The sequence below is a fragment of the Eurosta solidaginis genome, unplaced genomic scaffold (genome assembly GCF_040869045.1).
Source record: "Eurosta solidaginis isolate ZX-2024a unplaced genomic scaffold, ASM4086904v1 ctg00001140.1, whole genome shotgun sequence".
Classification (NCBI taxonomy): Eukaryota; Metazoa; Arthropoda; class Insecta; order Diptera; family Tephritidae; genus Eurosta; species Eurosta solidaginis.
The window spans coordinates 265,330-290,125 of NW_027136962.1; the positions used below are offsets into that span (position 1 = coordinate 265,330).

General features: G+C 32.7%; 5 non-coding genes across 5 annotated transcripts; all 5 read right to left on the bottom strand.

Annotated features, from left to right (window-relative positions):
- Window positions 1–5,411: 5,411 nt before the first annotated feature.
- Window positions 5,412–5,530, bottom strand: LOC137235878 (5S ribosomal RNA). Its single transcript, XR_010948081.1, has one exon. It is a non-coding gene; the product is annotated as a 5S ribosomal RNA (ribosomal RNA).
- Window positions 5,531–8,685: 3,155 nt separating this feature from the next.
- Window positions 8,686–8,804, bottom strand: LOC137235879 (5S ribosomal RNA). Its single transcript, XR_010948082.1, has one exon. It is a non-coding gene; the product is annotated as a 5S ribosomal RNA (ribosomal RNA).
- A 3,155-nt stretch (window positions 8,805–11,959) lies between these two features.
- Window positions 11,960–12,078, bottom strand: LOC137235880 (5S ribosomal RNA). Its single transcript, XR_010948083.1, has one exon. It is a non-coding gene; the product is annotated as a 5S ribosomal RNA (ribosomal RNA).
- A 5,424-nt stretch (window positions 12,079–17,502) lies between these two features.
- LOC137235881 (5S ribosomal RNA) lies at window positions 17,503–17,621 on the bottom strand. The gene has a single exon (XR_010948084.1). It is a non-coding gene; the product is annotated as a 5S ribosomal RNA (ribosomal RNA).
- Window positions 17,622–23,045: 5,424 nt separating this feature from the next.
- On the bottom strand, window positions 23,046–23,164 carry LOC137235882 (5S ribosomal RNA). Its single transcript, XR_010948085.1, has one exon. It is a non-coding gene; the product is annotated as a 5S ribosomal RNA (ribosomal RNA).
- Window positions 23,165–24,796: the final 1,632 nt, after the last annotated feature.

Genomic DNA, 24,796 nt, shown 5'->3' on the forward strand with positions numbered 1-24,796 from the left:
AAAATTTGTTTGCCTAAATTGGTATAAGTATGGCTATTTTAATGTGTATACTCGCAGCTGTGAATTTGTCCTTTTTTTTTTTAAATGATATAAGTCGATTTAAGTAAATTTTGTTATATACTTTATAGTTTAGTGTATTCAGATACTCTTGCTACTAAAATCAGATTAAGTTTATTTTTTTACAAAAATGAACTTATGCCATTTTTGAAAATAAGCCTGCTATTATAGACATATTTATATCGCTTGGCTTGTGTCGGGGTATATTCATTTGCATGAGTTTTCATTATGCATACATACGTATGCTACTTAGTTTAAACGAACATTCATACATACTACATATGCATGTACATCTTAATAACATATCTTTCTGTTATGTATTGTATTAGAGAAATTTTGAAATCTTTGTTAAAAAATATTGTGGTCCTGAAAAGGACCGTTTGTTTGAATGTATATTTATTTTGTGTTAATATGTCCGTAAAAATGAATTTAACCGCCGAAACCATACAATGTACGACCCTGCCTCTTCAATGCATATACAACATCCATAGCCGTAACTGTTTTCCTTTTAGCATGTTCAGTATAAGTGACTGCATCACGGATAACATTTTCCAAAAATACTTTTAAAACACCACGAGTTTCTTCATATATTAAACCAGATATACGTTTTACGCCACCACGACGTGCTAAACGTCGAATAGCTGGCTTTGTGATACCTTGGATGTTATCACGTAAAACTTTGCGATGACGTTTGGCGCCACCTTTACCTAATCCTTTTCCACCTTTGCCACGACCAGTCATTTTTTCTATTTAGCACTTTTTTTAGCTTTCACAAGAACACTTCACTTGATCACTTCACTTCACAACTAATAGCTTGGTTACCGAACGTAGCTGCTATTTATACAAAAATCCACAACATTGAGTGAGCTACCATTATGTGGCATAAATATTTCTATCTCATTTTAACTCGCACAATATTGCAACCCTAAAAAAATGGACAAATGAAACGTTTTTGTGTATTTTATTATATGTATTTCCACATTTATAAAAATTAGGTTTATTAAGTGAAGTGTTCAGTGATCAGTGTTTATTTTGAATTGTGAAAAATAAAAGTGAGAAATGGCTCGTACAAAGCAAACAGCCCGTAAATCGACTGGTGGTAAAGCGCCACGTAAACAATTGGCCACTAAAGCTGCTCGCAAAAGTGCGCCGGCAACTGGTGGAGTGAAGAAGCCACATCGTTATCGCCCAGGTACAGTCGCTTTGCGTGAAATTCGTCGTTATCAGAAGAGTACCGAACTGTTGATTCGTAAATTGCCATTCCAACGTTTGGTGCGTGAAATTGCTCAAGATTTTAAAACTGATTTACGTTTCCAGAGTTCAGCTGTTATGGCATTACAAGAAGCAAGTGAAGCATATTTAGTTGGTTTGTTCGAAGATACAAATTTGTGTGCCATTCATGCAAAACGTGTCACAATTATGCCAAAAGATATTCAATTGGCTAGACGTATACGTGGTGAACGTGCTTAATTCCATATTTTAATAAATATTATAAACGGTCCTTTTCAGGACCACAAATTTTTTTAAACAAAAAAGATCAAAAATAACTGAAGCAACTGTTAATGAAAATTCGTATTTTGATAGTAGCAGCTGTAGTTTTACCCTTAATATGGTGTGTATACCTACTCACGAGTATATACACATTTATTTGCTAAACACATACATTAATATGTATGCACGGTTGTGTGTTTGTACCTTTGGTACGTATGAATACACGCCACAACTTTTTGCGCCTTTGTCGAGATGCTCATACAAACATACATATGTACATATATACATACAATATGTAGTAGCTTGCATGCTGTACTTTTTTAATGTTGCTCAGTTTTTTTTCTTCTGGAAAATGATGTAAGTCAACTTTTTTATGAATATTTTCAAACACTATTTTATTAATTGAAGTAGTTGTTAACGCAGATTTCGTTAAAAAAATAAATTTTCCAAAAGTGTACTTATGACCTTTTAAATTTTTCTTTCAAAAAGTGTTTTAATAGGTTTTAAAATAGATAAATACATATATATGACAATATAATTAATCTCTTTGTATATATATTTTGTCGTCCTGAAAAGGACGGTTTTAAATTTGGCGTCTAAGAATATATGTAAATCGGCGATTACATCACTTATGCTTTCTTTTCGGTCTTCTTTGGTAAAAGTACAGCTTGAATATTTGGTAAAACACCACCTTGAGCTATGGTAACTCCAGACAATAGTTTATTCAATTCTTCATCGTTACGAATAGCCAATTGTAAATGACGTGGAATAATTCTAGTTTTTTTATTATCACGTGCAGCATTACCAGCCAATTCAAGAACTTCAGCTGCCAAATATTCCATAACAGCAGCTAAATATACTGGAGCACCGGCACCAACACGTTCAGCATAATTGCCTTTACGTAACAAGCGATGAATACGACCGACAGGGAATTGAAGACCAGCACGGTTTGAACGTGACTTTGCCTTTCCCTTTACTTTACCACCTTTACCACGGCCAGACATTGTTGTTATATATTTCACTTAATACACTTTTTCACAAATACACACACTAGCTGAATAGCTTGGGCACTTTATTTCCTAAACGCAATTTGTGCTGCGCTTATATACTTTTTCGTTTGTACATTGAGCAACCCCAATCGCATGTTTTCAAATTAATGCCGGAAATATTTAGCGAATCGTTACGAACAGGTTGAATGGTTTGTCGGAAAAAATACACTTAAAGGTGCGCATTTTGACACTTGGAAAATTATTAAAAAGTGTGAGTGATAGTGAAGTGATTTTGTGAAAATTAAATATGCCTCCTAAAACTAGTGGTAAAGCAGCTAAGAAGGCCGGTAAGGCTCAGAAGAATATTACTAAAAACGACAAGAAGAAGAAGCGTAAGAGGAAGGAAAGTTATGCCATCTACATTTATAAAGTGTTGAAACAAGTACATCCTGATACTGGTATATCGTCGAAAGCAATGAGTATCATGAACAGTTTTGTTAATGACATTTTTGAACGTATTGCTGCTGAAGCATCACGTTTAGCTCATTACAATAAACGTTCAACAATTACTAGTCGCGAAATTCAAACTGCCGTACGCCTATTGTTGCCTGGTGAATTGGCTAAGCATGCCGTGAGTGAGGGTACTAAGGCTGTTACCAAATACACAAGCTCCAAGTAATTTGTGCGACTGAGGAAGTGAAAAATGTTAACAAAAAGGCCCTTTTCAGGGCCACAAAATATAAATTAACAAAGAGATATGAATTTTTCTAAGTCGATGAAAATTTTTAATTTTGTTTTGCAATTGAAACATCAAAAAATATTAACAAAAAGGCGCTTTTCAGGGCCACAAAATATAAATTAACAAAGAGATATGAATTTTTCTAAGTCGATGAAAATTTTTAATTTTGTTTTGCAATTGAAACATCAATTTTAAAATTGGTCAGCATGGTAGGGCTGACTTACAGTGTCAGACACTAGAGCGGTTAATTATTATGGCGAAGCAACGCTGTAGTCAGACGTATTGCGTACATTTTTGATCTTTTTGTTTGTATATTTTGTAGCCCTGAAAAGGGCTTATTGATAATTCAACATTTAATGAATGTTGTGTCCTTGTAAATTATCACAAAAAACGCAGCATATTTATTTTTTAGCTGATGCCTTTTTTGCAGCTGGCTTTTTAGTCGCAGCCTTTTTTGGTTTGGTAGCAGTTGCTTTTGCTTTTGTTGCCTTTGACTTAGCGGTGGCAGATTTCGACTTGGTTGGCTTGGCTTTAACGGCGCCAGTCTTTTTTGCGTCTTTAGCCTTAGATTTCTCACTTTTCTTTTTTTCGGCGGTTTTCTTAGTGGCAACAGCTTTTTTCACTTTTTTCTCACCACTTGCCTTTTTAACACCACTCGACGATTTTTTCTTTAATGTTGCACTATCTTTTTTGGCTTTTGATTTATCAACCGATTTTGACTTACCATCACCTGATTTAGTGGCTGCAGCTGATAATTTAAATGAATCAGATGCCCCCTTTCCTTTGGTTTGAATCAATTTTCCACTAGTAACAGCCGATTTCAAATAGCGCTTAATAAATGGTGCCAATTTTTGGGCGTCACATTTATATGTTGCACTAATATATTTCTTAATTGCCAAAAGTGATGAGCCACCACGTTCCTTCAAATTCTTAATCGATGCATCTACCATTTGTTGAGTTGGTGGATGAGTGGGAGCAACCGATGGTTTTTTGGGTTTAGTTGCTTTTTTAGCAGCAACTTTCTTCTCAGCAACAGCAGCAGAAGCAGCTACTGGTGAGCTAACATTTGCAACAGCGATTGTGTCAGACATTTTCACTTAATTATTTTATTTAAACTTTTATTAACACTTGAAAATATTTATCAATTTAAGCACACAAAGCACAAACTCACTATTTATACTTTTTTATACAAGCGCATAGAATGCGATACTCTGTTTAAAATTTGAGAAGCGCAGCGAAAAGATGGATGACAAATGTTTTCATTTCAGTGCTACGTACCATTTACATTTGATAAACTTTTCATCTTAATAAATTAATTAAAATTCACATATTAAAGTTATTGCAAATATTCATGTAAAAATAGATAACTGAAATGTGTTAGTTTGATATACGAATTCATTTAAATTGATGAATTTCATATTTTCGGAGTGTCAGGCATTTTAATCAAAAGTTTGCACTGATAAAATCGAATTTTTTCTCAATTAAGTGAAATTTCTTAAAATATATTTGTACTAATCAAAATTTTAATTCGGATATATAAAATATGTTAAATTAGAAATCAAAAAACTTATCTTCGTTGAGTTTTAACAACATTATTTTATTTTAAAAAATTTTTTAAATATTTCTATTGCAACACTAGAGTAACCCTATATGGCTTCACTTAAAGGCATCTAAAGTTTGGAATTTTAGTCTGAATTGATTATTGATATTGGACGTCTACAACTTATATGTATAATTAAATGAAATTTCATGACATTCAAAAAAAAAAATAAAAAAAATTCTCATTGAATGCTTATTAATTATCAATATGATTATAATATACATATCTGAACATAATCGGACATCAGCGTCCATTTTAAGTACTATAATAGGTGGATGAGTATGAATTTGTACTATGCAGATTCATTTTGTATTTATATGATGAATGCTTATAAGCTTTAAATCAATAATTGATATGGTAAAAAATTATAACTAATATTATTATGCACGTAAATGTATGCGCGCGTATGAAATTTTTCCATTGAATCTATAGAAATATTAAATTGTATTCCAAGTATTTATTCAATTAAATGCAATTTAATAAAAAAAATATTTATGTACATATATATACATAAAATAAAAGAAAAAGTTGGATATGCCAACAACACGCGGTGTTCCCAAGCGGTCCCCCATCTAAGTACTAACCGCGCCCGACGCTGCTTAATTTCGGTGATCGGACGAGAACCGATGTATTCAGCGTGGTATGGTCGTTGGCAAAATTTGTTTGCCTAAATTGGTATAAGTATGGCTATTTTAATGTGTATACTCGCAGCTGTGAATTTGTCCTTTTTTTTTTTAAATGATATAAGTCGATTTAAGTAAATTTTGTTATATACTTTATAGTTTAGTGTATTCAGATACTCTTGCTACTAAAATCAGATTAAGTTTATTTTTTTACAAAAATGAACTTATGCCATTTTTGAAAATAAGCCTGCTATTATAGACATATTTATATCGCTTGGCTTGTGTCGGGGTATATTCATTTGCATGAGTTTTCATTATGCATACATACGTATGCTACTTAGTTTAAACGAACATTCATACATACTACATATGCATGTACATCTTAATAACATATCTTTCTGTTATGTATTGTATTAGAGAAATTTTGAAATCTTTGTTAAAAAATATTGTGGTCCTGAAAAGGACCGTTTGTTTGAATGTATATTTATTTTGTGTTAATATGTCCGTAAAAATGAATTTAACCGCCGAAACCATACAATGTACGACCCTGCCTCTTCAATGCATATACAACATCCATAGCCGTAACTGTTTTCCTTTTAGCATGTTCAGTATAAGTGACTGCATCACGGATAACATTTTCCAAAAATACTTTTAAAACACCACGAGTTTCTTCATATATTAAACCAGATATACGTTTTACGCCACCACGACGTGCTAAACGTCGAATAGCTGGCTTTGTGATACCTTGGATGTTATCACGTAAAACTTTGCGATGACGTTTGGCGCCACCTTTACCTAATCCTTTTCCACCTTTGCCACGACCAGTCATTTTTTCTATTTAGCACTTTTTTTAAACGTTCAACAATTACTAGTCGCGAAATTCAAACTGCCGTACGCCTATTGTTGCCTGGTGAATTGGCTAAGCATGCCGTGAGTGAGGGTACTAAGGCTGTTACCAAATACACAAGCTCCAAGTAATTTGTGCGACTGAGGAAAATATGTATAAAAGTGAAAAATGTTAACAAAAAGGCCCTTTTCAGGGCCACAAAATATAAATTAACAAAGAGATATGAATTTTTCTAAGTCGATGAAAATTTTTAATTTTGTTTTGCAATTGAAACATCAAAAAATATTAACAAAAAGGCGCTTTTCAGGGCCACAAAATATAAATTAACAAAGAGATATGAATTTTTCTAAGTCGATGAAAATTTTTAATTTTGTTTTGCAATTGAAACATCAATTTTAAAATTGGTCAGCATGGTAGGGCTGACTTACAGTGTCAGACACTAGAGCGGTTAATTATTATGGCGAAGCAACGCTGTAGTCAGACGTATTGCGTACATTTTTGATCTTTTTGTTTGTATATTTTGTAGCCCTGAAAAGGGCTTATTGATAATTCAACATTTAATGAATGTTGTGTCCTTGTAAATTATCACAAAAAACGCAGCATATTTATTTTTTAGCTGATGCCTTTTTTGCAGCTGGCTTTTTAGTCGCAGCTTTTTTTGGTTTGGTAGCAGTTGCTTTTGCTTTTGTTGCCTTTGACTTAGCGGTGGCAGATTTCGACTTGGTTGGCTTGGCTTTAACGGCGCCAGTCTTTTTTGCGTCTTTAGCCTTAGATTTCTCACTTTTCTTTTTTTCGGCGGTTTTCTTAGTGGCAACAGCTTTTTTCACTTTTTTCTCACCACTTGCCTTTTTAACACCACTCGACGATTTTTTCTTTAATGTTGCACTATCTTTTTTGGCTTTTGATTTATCAACCGATTTTGACTTACCATCACCTGATTTAGTGGCTGCAGCTGATAATTTAAATGAACCAGATGCCCCCTTTCCTTTGGTTTGAATCAATTTTCCACTAGTAACAGCCGATTTCAAATAGCGCTTAATAAATGGTGCCAATTTTTGGGCGTCACATTTATATGTTGCACTAATATATTTCTTAATTGCCAAAAGTGATGAGCCACCACGTTCCTTCAAATTCTTAATCGATGCATCTACCATTTGTTGAGTTGGTGGATGAGTGGGAGCAACCGATGGTTTTTTGGGTTTAGTTGCTTTTTTAGCAGCAACTTTCTTCTCAGCAACAGCAGCAGAAGCAGCTACTGGTGAGCTAACATTTGCAACAGCGATTGTGTCAGACATTTTCACTTAATTATTTTATTTAAACTTTTATTAACACTTGAAAATATTTATCAATTTAAGCACACAAAGCACAAACTCACTATTTATACTTTTTTATACAAGCGCATAGAATGCGATACTCTGTTTAAAATTTGAGAAGCGCAGCGAAAAGATGGATGACAAATGTTTTCATTTCAGTGCTACGTACCATTTACATTTGATAAACTTTTCATCTTAATAAATTAATTAAAATTCACATATTAAAGTTATTGCAAATATTCATGTAAAAATAGATAACTGAAATGTGTTAGTTTGATATACGAATTCATTTAAATTGATGAATTTCATATTTTCGGAGTGTCAGGCATTTTAATCAAAAGTTTGCACTGATAAAATCGAATTTTTTCTCAATTAAGTGAAATTTCTTAAAATATATTTGTACTAATCAAAATTTTAATTCGGATATATAAAATATGTTAAATTAGAAATCAAAAAACTTATCTTCGTTGAGTTTTAACAACATTATTTTATTTTAAAAAATTTTTTAAATATTTCTATTGCAACACTAGAGTAACCCTATATGGCTTCACTTAAAGGCATCTAAAGTTTGGAATTTTAGTCTGAATTGATTATTGATATTGGACGTCTACAACTTATATGTATAATTAAATGAAATTTCATGACATTCAAAAAAAAAAATAAAAAAAATTCTCATTGAATGCTTATTAATTATCAATATGATTATAATATACATATCTGAACATAATCGGACATCAGCGTCCATTTTAAGTACTATAATAGGTGGATGAGTATGAATTTGTACTATGCAGATTCATTTTGTATTTATATGATGAATGCTTATAAGCTTTAAATCAATAATTGATATGGTAAAAAATTATAACTAATATTATTATGCACGTAAATGTATGCGCGCGTATGAAATTTTTCCATTGAATCTATAGAAATATTAAATTGTATTCCAAGTATTTATTCAATTAAATGCAATTTAATAAAAAAAATATTTATGTACATATATATACATAAAATAAAAGAAAAAGTTGGATATGCCAACAACACGCGGTGTTCCCAAGCGGTCCCCCATCTAAGTACTAACCGCGCCCGACGCTGCTTAATTTCGGTGATCGGACGAGAACCGATGTATTCAGCGTGGTATGGTCGTTGGCAAAATTTGTTTGCCTAAATTGGTATAAGTATGGCTATTTTAATGTGTATACTCGCAGCTGTGAATTTGTCCTTTTTTTTTTTAAATGATATAAGTCGATTTAAGTAAATTTTGTTATATACTTTATAGTTTAGTGTATTCAGATACTCTTGCTACTAAAATCAGATTAAGTTTATTTTTTTACAAAAATGAACTTATGCCATTTTTGAAAATAAGCCTGCTATTATAGACATATTTATATCGCTTGGCTTGTGTCGGGGTATATTCATTTGCATGAGTTTTCATTATGCATACATACGTATGCTACTTAGTTTAAACGAACATTCATACATACTACATATGCATGTACATCTTAATAACATATCTTTCTGTTATGTATTGTATTAGAGAAATTTTGAAATCTTTGTTAAAAAATATTGTGGTCCTGAAAAGGACCGTTTGTTTGAATGTATATTTATTTTGTGTTAATATGTCCGTAAAAATGAATTTAACCGCCGAAACCATACAATGTACGACCCTGCCTCTTCAATGCATATACAACATCCATAGCCGTAACTGTTTTCCTTTTAGCATGTTCAGTATAAGTGACTGCATCACGGATAACATTTTCCAAAAATACTTTTAAAACACCACGAGTTTCTTCATATATTAAACCAGATATACGTTTTACGCCACCACGACGTGCTAAACGTCGAATAGCTGGCTTTGTGATACCTTGGATGTTATCACGTAAAACTTTGCGATGACGTTTGGCGCCACCTTTACCTAATCCTTTTCCACCTTTGCCACGACCAGTCATTTTTTCTATTTAGCACTTTTTTTAAACGTTCAACAATTACTAGTCGCGAAATTCAAACTGCCGTACGCCTATTGTTGCCTGGTGAATTGGCTAAGCATGCCGTGAGTGAGGGTACTAAGGCTGTTACCAAATACACAAGCTCCAAGTAATTTGTGCGACTGAGGAAAATATGTATAAAAGTGAAAAATGTTAACAAAAAGGCCCTTTTCAGGGCCACAAAATATAAATTAACAAAGAGATATGAATTTTTCTAAGTCGATGAAAATTTTTAATTTTGTTTTGCAATTGAAACATCAAAAAATATTAACAAAAAGGCGCTTTTCAGGGCCACAAAATATAAATTAACAAAGAGATATGAATTTTTCTAAGTCGATGAAAATTTTTAATTTTGTTTTGCAATTGAAACATCAATTTTAAAATTGGTCAGCATGGTAGGGCTGACTTACAGTGTCAGACACTAGAGCGGTTAATTATTATGGCGAAGCAACGCTGTAGTCAGACGTATTGCGTACATTTTTGATCTTTTTGTTTGTATATTTTGTAGCCCTGAAAAGGGCTTATTGATAATTCAACATTTAATGAATGTTGTGTCCTTGTAAATTATCACAAAAAACGCAGCATATTTATTTTTTAGCTGATGCCTTTTTTGCAGCTGGCTTTTTAGTCGCAGCTTTTTTTGGTTTGGTAGCAGTTGCTTTTGCTTTTGTTGCCTTTGACTTAGCGGTGGCAGATTTCGACTTGGTTGGCTTGGCTTTAACGGCGCCAGTCTTTTTTGCGTCTTTAGCCTTAGATTTCTCACTTTTCTTTTTTTCGGCGGTTTTCTTAGTGGCAACAGCTTTTTTCACTTTTTTCTCACCACTTGCCTTTTTAACACCACTCGACGATTTTTTCTTTAATGTTGCACTATCTTTTTTGGCTTTTGATTTATCAACCGATTTTGACTTACCATCACCTGATTTAGTGGCTGCAGCTGATAATTTAAATGAACCAGATGCCCCCTTTCCTTTGGTTTGAATCAATTTTCCACTAGTAACAGCCGATTTCAAATAGCGCTTAATAAATGGTGCCAATTTTTGGGCGTCACATTTATATGTTGCACTAATATATTTCTTAATTGCCAAAAGTGATGAGCCACCACGTTCCTTCAAATTCTTAATCGATGCATCTACCATTTGTTGAGTTGGTGGATGAGTGGGAGCAACCGATGGTTTTTTGGGTTTAGTTGCTTTTTTAGCAGCAACTTTCTTCTCAGCAACAGCAGCAGAAGCAGCTACTGGTGAGCTAACATTTGCAACAGCGATTGTGTCAGACATTTTCACTTAATTATTTTATTTAAACTTTTATTAACACTTGAAAATATTTATCAATTTAAGCACACAAAGCACAAACTCACTATTTATACTTTTTTATACAAGCGCATAGAATGCGATACTCTGTTTAAAATTTGAGAAGCGCAGCGAAAAGATGGATGACAAATGTTTTCATTTCAGTGCTACGTACCATTTACATTTGATAAACTTTTCATCTTAATAAATTAATTAAAATTCACATATTAAAGTTATTGCAAATATTCATGTAAAAATAGATAACTGAAATGTGTTAGTTTGATATACGAATTCATTTAAATTGATGAATTTCATATTTTCGGAGTGTCAGGCATTTTAATCAAAAGTTTGCACTGATAAAATCGAATTTTTTCTCAATTAAGTGAAATTTCTTAAAATATATTTGTACTAATCAAAATTTTAATTCGGATATATAAAATATGTTAAATTAGAAATCAAAAAACTTATCTTCGTTGAGTTTTAACAACATTATTTTATTTTAAAAAATTTTTTAAATATTTCTATTGCAACACTAGAGTAACCCTATATGGCTTCACTTAAAGGCATCTAAAGTTTGGAATTTTAGTCTGAATTGATTATTGATATTGGACGTCTACAACTTATATGTATAATTAAATGAAATTTCATGACATTCAAAAAAAAAAATAAAAAAAATTCTCATTGAATGCTTATTAATTATCAATATGATTATAATATACATATCTGAACATAATCGGACATCAGCGTCCATTTTAAGTACTATAATAGGTGGATGAGTATGAATTTGTACTATGCAGATTCATTTTGTATTTATATGATGAATGCTTATAAGCTTTAAATCAATAATTGATATGGTAAAAAATTATAACTAATATTATTATGCACGTAAATGTATGCGCGCGTATGAAATTTTTCCATTGAATCTATAGAAATATTAAATTGTATTCCAAGTATTTATTCAATTAAATGCAATTTAATAAAAAAAATATTTATGTACATATATATACATAAAATAAAAGAAAAAGTTGGATATGCCAACAACACGCGGTGTTCCCAAGCGGTCCCCCATCTAAGTACTAACCGCGCCCGACGCTGCTTAATTTCGGTGATCGGACGAGAACCGATGTATTCAGCGTGGTATGGTCGTTGGCAAAATTTGTTTGCCTAAATTGGTATAAGTATGGCTATTTTAATGTGTATACTCGCAGCTGTGAATTTGTCCTTTTTTTTTTTAAATGATATAAGTCGATTTAAGTAAATTTTGTTATATACTTTATAGTTTAGTGTATTCAGATACTCTTGCTACTAAAATCAGATTAAGTTTATTTTTTTACAAAAATGAACTTATGCCATGTTTGAAAATAAGCCTGCTATTATAGACATATTTATATCGCTTGGCTTGTGTCGGGGTATATTCATTTGCATGAGTTTTCATTATGCATACATACGTATGCTACTTAGTTTAAACGAACATTCATACATACTACATATGCATGTACATCTTAATAACATATCTTTCTGTTATGTATTGTATTAGAGAAATTTTGAAATCTTTGTTAAAAAATATTGTGGTCCTGAAAAGGACCGTTTGTTTGAATGTATATTTATTTTGTGTTAATATGTCCGTAAAAATGAATTTAACCGCCGAAACCATACAATGTACGACCCTGCCTCTTCAATGCATATACAACATCCATAGCCGTAACTGTTTTCCTTTTAGCATGTTCAGTATAAGTGACTGCATCACGGATAACATTTTCCAAAAATACTTTTAAAACACCACGAGTTTCTTCATATATTAAACCAGATATACGTTTTACGCCACCACGACGTGCTAAACGTCGAATAGCTGGCTTTGTGATACCTTGGATGTTATCACGTAAAACTTTGCGATGACGTTTGGCGCCACCTTTACCTAATCCTTTTCCACCTTTGCCACGACCAGTCATTTTTTCTATTTAGCACTTTTTTTAGCTTTCACAAGAACACTTCACTTGATCACTTCACTTCACAACTAATAGCTTGGTTACCGAACGTAGCTGCTATTTATACAAAAATCCACAACATTGAGTGAGCTACCATTATGTGGCATAAATATTTCTATCTCATTTTAACTCGCACAATATTGCAACCCTAAAAAAATGGACAAATGAAACGTTTTTGTGTATTTTATTATATGTATTTCCACATTTATAAAAATTAGGTTTATTAAGTGAAGTGTTCAGTGATCAGTGTTTATTTTGAATTGTGAAAAATAAAAGTGAGAAATGGCTCGTACAAAGCAAACAGCCCGTAAATCGACTGGTGGTAAAGCGCCACGTAAACAATTGGCCACTAAAGCTGCTCGCAAAAGTGCGCCGGCAACTGGTGGAGTGAAGAAGCCACATCGTTATCGCCCAGGTACAGTCGCTTTGCGTGAAATTCGTCGTTATCAGAAGAGTACCGAACTGTTGATTCGTAAATTGCCATTCCAACGTTTGGTGCGTGAAATTGCTCAAGATTTTAAAACTGATTTACGTTTCCAGAGTTCAGCTGTTATGGCATTACAAGAAGCAAGTGAAGCATATTTAGTTGGTTTGTTCGAAGATACAAATTTGTGTGCCATTCATGCAAAACGTGTCACAATTATGCCAAAAGATATTCAATTGGCTAGACGTATACGTGGTGAACGTGCTTAATTCCATATTTTAATAAATATTATAAACGGTCCTTTTCAGGACCACAAATTTTTTTAAACAAAAAAGATCAAAAATAACTGAAGCAACTGTTAATGAAAATTCGTATTTTAATAGTAGCAGCTGTAGTTTTACCCTTAATATGGTGTGTATACCTACTCACGAGTATATACACATTTATTTGCTAAACACATACATTAGTATGTATGCACGGTTGTGTGTTTGTACCTTTGGTACGTATGAATACACGCCACAACTTTTTGCGCCTTTGTCGAGATGCTCATACAAACATACATATGTACATATATACATACAATATGTAGTAGCTTGCATGCTGTACTTTTTTAATGTTGCTCAGTTTTTTTTCTTCTGGAAAATGATGTAAGTCAACTTTTTTATGAATATTTTCAAACACTATTTTATTAATTGAAGTAGTTGTTAACGCAGATTTCGTTAAAAAAATAAATTTTCCAAAAGTGTACTTATGACCTTTTAAATTTTTCTTTCAAAAAGTGTTTTAATAGGTTTTAAAATAGATAAATACATATATATGACAATATAATTAATCTCTTTGTATATATATTTTGTCGTCCTGAAAAGGACGGTTTTAAATTTGGCGTCTAAGAATATATGTAAATCGGCGATTACATCACTTATGCTTTCTTTTCGGTCTTCTTTGGTAAAAGTACAGCTTGAATATTTGGTAAAACACCACCTTGAGCTATGGTAACTCCAGACAATAGTTTATTCAATTCTTCATCGTTACGAATAGCCAATTGTAAATGACGTGGAATAATTCTAGTTTTTTTATTATCACGTGCAGCATTACCAGCCAATTCAAGAACTTCAGCTGCCAAATATTCCATAACAGCAGCTAAATATACTGGAGCACCGGCACCAACACGTTCAGCATAATTGCCTTTACGTAACAAGCGATGAATACGACCGACAGGGAATTGAAGACCAGCACGGTTTGAACGTGACTTTGCCTTTCCCTTTACTTTACCACCTTTACCACGGCCAGACATTGTTGTTATATATTTCACTTAATACACTTTTTCACAAATACACACACTAGCTGAATAGCTTGGGCACTTTATTTCCTAAACGCAATTTGTGCTGCGCTTATATACTTTTTCGTTTGTACATTGAGCAACCCCAATCGCATGTTTTCAAATTAATGCCGGCAATATTTAGCGAATCGTTACGAACAGGTTGAATGGTTTGTCGGAAAAAATACACTTAAAGGTGCGCATTTTGACACTTAGAAAATTATTAAAAAGTGTGAGTGATAGTGAAGTGATTTTGTGAAAATTAAATATGCCTCCTAAAACTAGTGGTAAAGCAGCTAAGAAGGCCGGTAAGGCTCAGAAGAATATTACTAAAAACGACAAGAAGAAGAAGCGTAAGAGGAAGGAAAGTTATGCCATCTACATTTATAAAGTGTTGAAACAAGTACATCCTGATACTGGTATATCGTCGAAAGCAATGAGTATCATGAACAGTTTTGTTAATGACATTTTTGAACGTATTGCTGCTGAAGCATCACGTTTAGCTCATTACAATAAACGTTCAACAATTACTAGTCGCGAAATTCAAACTGCCGTACGCCTATTGTTGCCTGGTGAATTGGCTAAGCATGCCGTGAGTGAGGGTACTAAGGCTGTTACCAAATACACAAGCTCCAAGTAATTTGTGCGACTGAGGAAAATATGTATAAAAGTGAAAAATGTTAACAAAAAGGCCCTTTTCAGGGCCACAAAATATAAATTAACAAAGAGATATGAATTTTTCTAAGTCGATGAAAATTTTTAATTTTGTTTTGCAATTGAAACATCAAAAAATATTAACAAAAAGGCGCTTTTCAGGGCCACAAAATATAAATTAACAAAGAGATATGAATTTTTCTAAGTCGATGAAAATTTTTAATTTTGTTTTGCAATTGAAACATCAATTTTAAAATTGGTCAGCATGGTAGGGCTGACTTACAGTGTCAGACACTAGAGCGGTTAATTATTATGGCGAAGCAACGCTGTAGTCAGACGTATTGCGTACATTTTTGATCTTTTTGTTTGTATATTTTGTAGCCCTGAAAAGGGCTTATTGATAATTCAACATTTAATGAATGTTGTGTCCTTGTAAATTATCACAAAAAACGCAGCATATTTATTTTTTAGCTGATGCCTTTTTTGCAGCTGGCTTTTTAGTCGCAGCTTTTTTTGGTTTGGTAGCAGTTGCTTTTGCTTTTGTTGCCTTTGACTTAGCGGTGGCAGATTTCGACTTGGTTGGCTTGGCTTTAACGGCGCCAGTCTTTTTTGCGTCTTTAGCCTTAGATTTCTCACTTTTCTTTTTTTCGGCGGTTTTCTTAGTGGCAACAGCTTTTTTCACTTTTTTCTCACCACTTGCCTTTTTAACACCACTCGACGATTTTTTCTTTAATGTTGCACTATCTTTTTTGGCTTTTGATTTATCAACCGATTTTGACTTACCATCACCTGATTTAGTGGCTGCAGCTGATAATTTAAATGAACCAGATGCCCCCTTTCCTTTGGTTTGAATCAATTTTCCACTAGTAACAGCCGATTTCAAATAGCGCTTAATAAATGGTGCCAATTTTTGGGCGTCACATTTATATGTTGCACTAATATATTTCTTAATTGCCAAAAGTGATGAGCCACCACGTTCCTTCAAATTCTTAATCGATGCATCTACCATTTGTTGAGTTGGTGGATGAGTGGGAGCAACCGATGGTTTTTTGGGTTTAGTTGCTTTTTTAGCAGCAACTTTCTTCTCAGCAACAGCAGCAGAAGCAGCTACTGGTGAGCTAACATTTGCAACAGCGATTGTGTCAGACATTTTCACTTAATTATTTTATTTAAACTTTTATTAACACTTGAAAATATTTATCAATTTAAGCACACAAAGCACAAACTCACTATTTATACTTTTTTATACAAGCGCATAGAATGCGATACTCTGTTTAAAATTTGAGAAGCGCAGCGAAAAGATGGATGACAAATGTTTTCATTTCAGTGCTACGTACCATTTACATTTGATAAACTTTTCATCTTAATAAATTAATTAAAATTCACATATTAAAGTTATTGCAAATATTCATGTAAAAATAGATAACTGAAATGTGTTAGTTTGATATACGAATTCATTTAAATTGATGAATTTCATATTTTCGGAGTGTCAGGCATTTTAATCAAAAGTTTGCACTGATAAAATCGAATTTTTTCTCAATTAAGTGAAATTTCTTAAAATATATTTGTACTAATCAAAATTTTAATTCGGATATATAAAATATGTTAAATTAGAAATCAAAAAACTTATCTTCGTTGAGTTTTAACAACATTATTTTATTTTAAAAAATTTTTTAAATATTTCTATTGCAACACTAGAGTAACCCTATATGGCTTCACTTAAAGGCATCTAAAGTTTGGAATTTTAGTCTGAATTGATTATTGATATTGGACGTCTACAACTTATATGTATAATTAAATGAAATTTCATGACATTCAAAAAAAAAAATAAAAAAAATTCTCATTGAATGCTTATTAATTATCAATATGATTATAATATACATATCTGAACATAATCGGACATCAGCGTCCATTTTAAGTACTATAATAGGTGGATGAGTATGAATTTGTACTATGCAGATTCATTTTGTATTTATATGATGAATGCTTATAAGCTTTAAATCAATAATTGATATGGTAAAAAATTATAACTAATATTATTATGCACGTAAATGTATGCGCGCGTATGAAATTTTTCCATTGAATCTATAGAAATATTAAATTGTATTCCAAGTATTTATTCAATTAAATGCAATTTAATAAAAAAAATATTTATGTACATATATATACATAAAATAAAAGAAAAAGTTGGATATGCCAACAACACGCGGTGTTCCCAAGCGGTCCCCCATCTAAGTACTAACCGCGCCCGACGCTGCTTAATTTCGGTGATCGGACGAGAACCGATGTATTCAGCGTGGTATGGTCGTTGGCAAAATTTGTTTGCCTAAATTGGTATAAGTATGGCTATTTTAATGTGTATACTCGCAGCTGTGAATTTGTCCTTTTTTTTTTTAAATGATATAAGTCGATTTAAGTAAATTTTGTTATATACTTTATAGTTTAGTGTATTCAGATACTCTTGCTACTAAAATCAGATTAAGTTTATTTTTTTACAAAAATGAACTTATGCCATTTTTGAAAATAAGCCTGCTATTATAGACATATTTATATCGCTTGGCTTGTGTCGGGGTATATTCATTTGCATGAGTTTTCATTATGCATACATACGTATGCTACTTAGTTTAAACGAACATTCATACATACTACATATGCATGTACATCTTAATAACATATCTTTCTGTTATGTATTGTATTAGAGAAATTTTGAAATCTTTGTTAAAAAATATTGTGGTCCTGAAAAGGACCGTTTGTTTGAATGTATATTTATTTTGTGTTAATATGTCCGTAAAAATGAATTTAACCGCCGAAACCATACAATGTACGACCCTGCCTCTTCAATGCATATACAACATCCATAGCCGTAACTGTTTTCCTTTTAGCATGTTCAGTATAAGTGACTGCATCACGGATAACATTTTCCAAAAATACTTTTAAAACACCACGAGTTTCTTCATATATTAAACCAGATATACGTTTTACGCCACCACGACGTGCTAAACGTCGAATAGCTGGCTTTGTGATACCTTGGATGTTATCACGTAAAACTTTGCGATGACGTTTGGCGCCACCTTTACCTAATCCTTTTCCACCTTTGCCACGACCAGTCATTTTTTCTATTTAGCACTTTTTTTAGCTTTCACAAGAACACTTCACTTTATCACTTCACTTCACAACTAATAGCTTGGTTACCGAACGTAGCTGCTATTTATACAAAAATCCACAACATTGAGTGAGCTACCATTATGTGGCATAAATATTTCTATCTCATTTTAACTCGCACAATATTGCAACCCTAAAAAAATGGACAAATGAAACGTTTTTGTGTATTTTATTATATGTATTTCCACATTTATAAAAATTAGGTTTATTAAGTGAAGTGTTCAGTGATCAGTGTTTATTTTGAATTGTGAAAAATAAAAGTGAGAAATGGCTCGTACAAAGCAAACAGCCCGTAAATCGACTGGTGGTAAAGCGCCACGTAAACAATTGGCCACTAAAGCTGCTCGCAAAAGTGCGCCGGCAACTGGTGGAGTGAAGAAGCCACATCGTTATCGCCCAGGTACAGTCGCTTTGCGTGAAATTCGTCGTTATCAGAAGAGTACCGAACTGTTGATTCGTAAATTGCCATTCCAACGTTTGGTGCGTGAAATTGCTCAAGATTTTAAAACTGATTTACGTTTCCAGAGTTCAGCTGTTATGGCATTACAAGAAGCAAGTGAAGCATATTTAGTTGGTTTGTTCGAAGATACAAATTTGTGTGCCATTCATGCAAAACGTGTCACAATTATGCCAAAAGATATTCAATTGGCTAGACGTATACGTGGTGAACGTGCTTAATTCCATATTTTAATAAATATTATAAACGGTCCTTTTCAGGACCACAAATTTTTTTAAACAAAAAAGATCAAAAATAACTGAAGCAACTGTTAATGAAAATTCGTATTTTGATAGTAGCAGCTGTAGTTTTACCCTTAATATGGTGTGTATACCTACTCACGAGTATATACACATTTATTTGCTAAACACATACATTAGTATGTATGCACGGTTGTGTGTTTGTACCTTTGGTACGTATGAATACACGCCACAACTTTTTGCGCCTTTGTCGAGATGCTCATACAAACATACATATGTACATATATACATACAATATGTAGTAGCTTGCATGCTGTACTTTTTTAATGTTGCTCAGTTTTTTTTCTTCTGGAAAATGATGTAAGTCAACTTTTTTATGAATATTTTCAAACACTATTTTATTAATTGAAGTAGTTGTTAACGCAGATTTCGTTAAAAAAATAAATTTTCCAAAAGTGTACTTATGACCTTTTAAATTTTTCTTTCAAAAAGTGTTTTAATAGGTTTTAAAATAGATAAATACATATATATGACAATATAATTAATCTCTTTGTATATATATTTTGTCGTCCTGAAAAGGACGGTTTTAAATTTGGCGTCTAAGAATATATGTAAATCGGCGATTACATCACTTATGCTTTCTTTTCGGTCTTCTTTGGTAAAAGTACAGCTTGAATATTTGGTAAAACACCACCTTGAGCTATGGTAACTCCAGACAATAGTTTATTCAATTCTTCATCGTTACGAATAGCCAATTGTAAATGACGTGGAATAATTCTAGTTTTTTTATTATCACGTGCAGCATTACCAGCCAATTCAAGAACTTCAGCTGCCAAATATTCCATAACAGCAGCTAAATATACTGGAGCACCGGCACCAACACGTTCAGCATAATTGCCTTTACGTAACAAGCGATGAATACGACCGACAGGGAATTGAAGACCAGCACGGTTTGAACGTGACTTTGCCTTTCCCTTTACTTTACCACCTTTACCACGGCCAGACATTGTTGTTATATATTTCACTTAATACACTTTTTCACAAATACACACACTAGCTGAATAGCTTGGGCACTTTATTTCCTAAACGCAATTTGTGCTGCGCTTATATACTTTTTCGTTTGTACATTGAGCAACCCCAATCGCATGTTTTCAAATTAATGCCGGCAATATTTAGCGAATCGTTACGAACAGGTTGAATGGTTTGTCGGAAAAAATACACTTAAAGGTGCGCATTTTGACACTTAGAAAATTATTAAAAAGTGTGAGTGATAGTGAAGTGATTTTGTGAAAATTAAATATGCCTCCTAAAACTAGTGGTAAAGCAGCTAAGAAGGCCGGTAAGGCTCAGAAGAATATTACTAAAAACGACAAGAAGAAGAAGCGTAAGAGGAAGGAAAGTTATGCCATCTACATTTATAAAGTGTTGAAACAAGTACATCCTGATACTGGTATATCGTCGAAAGCAATGAGTATCATGAACAGTTTTGTTAATGACATTTTTGAACGTATTGCTGCTGAAGCATCACGTTTAGCTCATTACAATAAACGTTCAACAATTACTAGTCGCGAAATTCAAACTGCCGTACGCCTATTGTTGCCTGGTGAATTGGCTAAGCATGCCGTGAGTGAGGGTACTAAGGCTGTTACCAAATACACAAGCTCCAAGTAATTTGTGCGACTGAGGAAAATATGTATAAAAGTGAAAAATGTTAACAAAAAGGCCCTTTTCAGGGCCACAAAATATAAATTAACAAAGAGATATGAATTTTTCTAAGTCGATGAAAATTTTTAATTTTGTTTTGCAATTGAAACATCAAAAAATATTAACAAAAAGGCGCTTTTCAGGGCCACAAAATATAAATTAACAAAGAGATATGAATTTTTCTAAGTCGATGAAAATTTTTAATTTTGTTTTGCAATTGAAACATCAATTTTAAAATTGGTCAGCATGGTAGGGCTGACTTACAGTGTCAGACACTAGAGCGGTTAATTATTATGGCGAAGCAACGCTGTAGTCAGACGTATTGCGTACATTTTTGATCTTTTTGTTTGTATATTTTGTAGCCCTGAAAAGGGCTTATTGATAATTCAACATTTAATGAATGTTGTGTCCTTGTAAATTATCACAAAAAACGCAGCATATTTATTTTTTAGCTGATGCCTTTTTTGCAGCTGGCTTTTTAGTCGCAGCTTTTTTTGGTTTGGTAGCAGTTGCTTTTGCTTTTGTTGCCTTTGACTTAGCGGTGGCAGATTTCGACTTGGTTGGCTTGGCTTTAACGGCGCCAGTCTTTTTTGCGTCTTTAGCCTTAGATTTCTCACTTTTCTTTTTTTCGGCGGTTTTCTTAGTGGCAACAGCTTTTTTCACTTTTTTCTCACCACTTGCCTTTTTAACACCACTCGACGATTTTTTCTTTAATGTTGCACTATCTTTTTTGGCTTTTGATTTATCAACCGATTTTGACTTACCATCACCTGATTTAGTGGCTGCAGCTGATAATTTAAATGAACCAGATGCCCCCTTTCCTTTGGTTTGAATCAATTTTCCACTAGTAACAGCCGATTTCAAATAGCGCTTAATAAATGGTGCCAATTTTTGGGCGTCACATTTATATGTTGCACTAATATATTTCTTAATTGCCAAAAGTGATGAGCCACCACGTTCCTTCAAATTCTTAATCGATGCATCTACCATTTGTTGAGTTGGTGGATGAGTGGGAGCAACCGATGGTTTTTTGGGTTTAGTTGCTTTTTTAGCAGCAACTTTCTTCTCAGCAACAGCAGCAGAAGCAGCTACTGGTGAGCTAACATTTGCAACAGCGATTGTGTCAGACATTTTCACTTAATTATTTTATTTAAACTTTTATTAACACTTGAAAATATTTATCAATTTAAGCACACAAAGCACAAACTCACTATTTATACTTTTTTATACAAGCGCATAGAATGCGATACTCTGTTTAAAATTTGAGAAGCGCAGCGAAAAGATGGATGACAAATGTTTTCATTTCAGTGCTACGTACCATTTACATTTGATAAACTTTTCATCTTAATAAATTAATTAAAATTCACATATTAAAGTTATTGCAAATATTCATGTAAAAATAGATAACTGAAATGTGTTAGTTTGATATACGAATTCATTTAAATTGATGAATTTCATATTTTCGGAGTGTCAGGCATTTTAATCAAAAGTTTGCACTGATAAAATCGAATTTTTTCTCAATTAAGTGAAATTTCTTAAAATATATTTGTACTAATCAAAATTTTAATTCGGATATATAAAATATGTTAAATTAGAAATCAAAAAACTTATCTTCGTTGAGTTTTAACAACATTATTTTATTTTAAAAAATTTTTTAAATATTTCTATTGCAACACTAGAGTAACCCTATATGGCTTCACTTAAAGGCATCTAAAGTTTGGAATTTTAGTCTGAATTGATTATTGATATTGGACGTCTACAACTTATATGTATAATTAAATGAAATTTCATGACATTCAAAAAAAAAAATAAAAAAAATTCTCATTGAATGCTTATTAATTATCAATATGATTATAATATACATATCTGAACATAATCGGACATCAGCGTCCATTTTAAGTACTATAATAGGTGGATGAGTATGAATTTGTACTATGCAGATTCATTTTGTATTTATATGATGAATGCTTATAAGCTTTAAATCAATAATTGATATGGTAAAAAATTATAACTAATATTATTATGCACGTAAATGTATGCGCGCGTATGAAATTTTTCCATTGAATCTATAGAAATATTAAATTGTATTCCAAGTATTTATTCAATTAAATGCAATTTAATAAAAAAAATATTTATGTACATATATATACATAAAATAAAAGAAAAAGTTGGATATGCCAACAACACGCGGTGTTCCCAAGCGGTCCCCCATCTAAGTACTAACCGCGCCCGACGCTGCTTAATTTCGGTGATCGGACGAGAACCGATGTATTCAGCGTGGTATGGTCGTTGGCAAAATTTGTTTGCCTAAATTGGTATAAGTATGGCTATTTTAATGTGTATACTCGCAGCTGTGAATTTGTCCTTTTTTTTTTTAAATGATATAAGTCGATTTAAGTAAATTTTGTTATATACTTTATAGTTTAGTGTATTCAGATACTCTTGCTACTAAAATCAGATTAAGTTTATTTTTTTACAAAAATGAACTTATGCCATTTTTGAAAATAAGCCTGCTATTATAGACATATTTATATCGCTTGGCTTGTGTCGGGGTATATTCATTTGCATGAGTTTTCATTATGCATACATACGTATGCTACTTAGTTTAAACGAACATTCATACATACTACATATGCATGTACATCTTAATAACATATCTTTCTGTTATGTATTGTATTAGAGAAATTTTGAAATCTTTGTTAAAAAATATTGTGGTCCTGAAAAGGACCGTTTGTTTGAATGTATATTTATTTTGTGTTAATATGTCCGTAAAAATGAATTTAACCGCCGAAACCATACAATGTACGACCCTGCCTCTTCAATGCATATACAACATCCATAGCCGTAACTGTTTTCCTTTTAGCATGTTCAGTATAAGTGACTGCATCACGGATAACATTTTCCAAAAATACTTTTAAAACACCACGAGTTTCTTCATATATTAAACCAGATATACGTTTTACGCCACCACGACGTGCTAAACGTCGAATAGCTGGCTTTGTGATACCTTGGATGTTATCACGTAAAACTTTGCGATGACGTTTGGCGCCACCTTTACCTAATCCTTTTCCACCTTTGCCACGACCAGTCATTTTTTCTATTTAGCACTTTTTTTAAACGTTCAACAATTACTAGTCGCGAAATTCAAACTGCCGTACGCCTATTGTTGCCTGGTGAATTGGCTAAGCATGCCGTGAGTGAGGGTACTAAGGCTGTTACCAAATACACAAGCTCCAAGTAATTTGTGCGACTGAGGAAAATATGTATAAAAGTGAAAAATGTTAACAAAAAGGCCCTTTTCAGGGCCACAAAATATAAATTAACAAAGAGATATGAATTTTTCTAAGTCGATGAAAATTTTTAATTTTGTTTTGCAATTGAAACATCAAAAAATATTAACAAAAAGGCGCTTTTCAGGGCCACAAAATATAAATTAACAAAGAGATATGAATTTTTCTAAGTCGATGAAAATTTTTAATTTTGTTTTGCAATTGAAACATCAATTTTAAAATTGGTCAGCATGGTAGGGCTGACTTACAGTGTCAGACACTAGAGCGGTTAATTATTATGGCGAAGCAACGCTGTAGTCAGACGTATTGCGTACATTTTTGATCTTTTTGTTTGTATATTTTGTAGCCCTGAAAAGGGCTTATTGATAATTCAACATTTAATGAATGTTGTGTCCTTGTAAATTATCACAAAAAACGCAGCATATTTATTTTTTAGCTGATGCCTTTTTTGCAGCTGGCTTTTTAGTCGCAGCTTTTTTTGGTTTGGTAGCAGTTGCTTTTGCTTTTGTTGCCTTTGACTTAGCGGTGGCAGATTTCGACTTGGTTGGCTTGGCTTTAACGGCGCCAGTCTTTTTTGCGTCTTTAGCCTTAGATTTCTCACTTTTCTTTTTTTCGGCGGTTTTCTTAGTGGCAACA